At 48.0% G+C, this 2500-nt stretch overlaps 1 protein-coding gene across 1 annotated transcript in view; it reads left to right on the forward strand.

The window, feature by feature from the left end:
- Positions 1 to 2500, forward strand: part of LOC134082276 (neuroendocrine convertase 1-like) — a 60623-nt gene that overhangs the window by 19771 nt on the left and 38352 nt on the right.

Raw genomic sequence — 2500 nt, forward strand, 5'->3', positions numbered from 1 at the left:
GAGTATGTGTGTGTGTGTGTGTGTGTGTGTGTGTGCATGTCTGAAATGTCTAAAAGAAGAGATTAGTGTGTGTGTGTATGTGCCTGTGTGAGTGTGTGTGTGTGTGTGTGTGTGTGTGTGTGTGTGTGTGTGTGTGTCACATTCATGCATATTATCACACCTATAACACAATATACTTTCTCTTGCGGGAGGTCCACCTTTGTCTAAACTTCATTCAAGTCATTTTCCTATGCCAGTCATAATGAGTGGATGAAAGAAAAGCCAATTTCCTTCAGGCGTTTTTTTAGACACACCGAAAAGAAGAAAAAAAAGACCCTCTGCTTGAGTACCCTTTAGTCTTTTGTTATACAGAGCCGCACTAATATCTAGAGTCCGCGGCGGCGGCGAGGAGAGGTCTTAATTGGATTCCATTAGTATAGCGTTTGACATGACACCAGGGTGTGCTGTAGCCTGACTCACTGCTGTTTAAATATGTGCGGCCCATTCTCCTCCTGTCTGTCTTTGTTGCACCATGAATATTCATCCCTGAATGGAGCGCCATCCCCTCCATTGTGCTGCCTTGGGCTCGGCCTCCTGGCTGTGGCTGCTGATATGAGCCGGGAGCTGATGCTACAGTATGAGCCGGATGCAGGGAGCTGATGTGTTGGGTGCAGGGAGATGATGATGTGTTGGGTGCAGGGAGATGATGTGTTGGGTGCAGGGAGATGATGTGTTGGGTGCAGGGAGCTGATGTGTTGGGTGCAGGGAGATGATGATGTGTTGGGTGCAGGGAGATGATGTGTTGGGTGCAGGGAGATGATGTGTTGGGTGCAGGGAGATGATGATGTGTTGGGTGCAGGGAGATGATGTGTTGGGTGGAGGGAGATGATGTGTTGGGTCTAGGGAGATGATGTGTTGGGTGCAGGGAGCTGATGTGTTGGGTCTAGGGAGCTGATGTGTTGGGTTGCAGGGCGCTGATGTGTTGGGTTCAGGGAGATGATGTGTTGGGTGCAGGGAGATGATGAGCCGGACGCAGGAAGCTGATGTGTTGGGTGCAGGGAGATGATGTGTTGGGTGCAGGGAGATGATGAGCCGGACGCAGGGAGATGATGTGTTGGGTCTAGGGAAATGATGTGTTAGGTGCAGGGAGCGGATGTGTTAGGTGCAGGGAGATGATGTGTTGGGTGCAGGGAGATGATGAGCCGGACGCAGGGAGATGATGTGTTGGGTCTAGGGAAATGATGTGTTAGGTGCAGGGAGCGGATGTGTTAGGTGCAGGGAGCGGATGTGTTGGGTGCAGGGAGATGATGTGTTGGGTGCAGGGAGATGATGTGTTGGGTGCAGGGAGCTGAAGCTACAGTATGAGCCGGATGCAGGGAGCTGATGTTTTGGCTGTAGGGAGCTGATGCTCCATGACCAGTGACTCACCGACACTGGTGTTTGCCTTGTAGGCGTTGAGAGTGTGCGACATGGACCACCACCCCAAAGCAAGCACACACACGCAGACACACAGACACACGCACACACTAACACACACACACACACACACACACACACACACACACACACACACACACACATATTCTGTATATATGTATACCTCTAGACTTATATATGTTTGCTAGTGGTGGAAATTGCAGAGTAATTCAAGAATCGATAACTACACAAAGTTTCATGACCGATTTGTAGATTCATTCCCTCCCCTAGTCACAATACTTTGCCCACGACAACGACAATATTGCAATATAACATATTCGCGATATAACAATTCTGCAATACTCAATATGTAAGGGATAATTCATAGAACGCTGGTCATTTTCGGGAAAGAAAGGACCGACAGGGCGAACTGGACCCTGACGCGAAGCATAGACCTGCGTTCTATACATTATCCCGCTTATTATATGGCTACTTGCCAAAACGAGAAAATAAACTTACCACAATGTGTCTTTAGCAATGACTTAGCTACCGTTTCGTGGCTTCCGCTAACTAATAAATAGTTTGCCACACAGATTGTTTCAGATGTTGCTTGGCAACCTCTTACTAGCTGTCTTTCACTTTCAACGAAATTTCAACGCTGAGTTATATGAAAGACTAGCCTGGGTTTTCCCATACTGCCTTGCGCGGTGATTTCAATCCCGCTGCTAAGCCAGTCTGGAAACTAACGCCAAAATGTTCGCCTGATGTTGGCGAACCAATCACAGAACATCCGAGAAGTTTCCGTTGCCTTCTAGCGTCTACATTCGACGCCAAAGGATTTAGGGCAGCCCTTAGCGTTGCATACGAACGAGTTGGGTGAGCTATGCGTATTTGATAGACATCCGTGGCGCCCAATGAACGGATCTGGGCATTTTTTCAAATACGAGAAAATGAACGTCTGGTTGCCAGACCACGTCTCATTTGAGAAGTGGTAGGCGTTAGCCAGGCTAATGAAAGACCTGAATTAGAAGAAAAAACTCTGTTGCCATTGACAGCAGTCATTATTTTCTTCAGAGGTCCTCTATCAATACAAGAAATACTGACC

Source organism: Sardina pilchardus, chromosome 6 (genome assembly GCF_963854185.1).
Source record: "Sardina pilchardus chromosome 6, fSarPil1.1, whole genome shotgun sequence".
Classification (NCBI taxonomy): Eukaryota; Metazoa; Chordata; class Actinopteri; order Clupeiformes; family Clupeidae; genus Sardina; species Sardina pilchardus.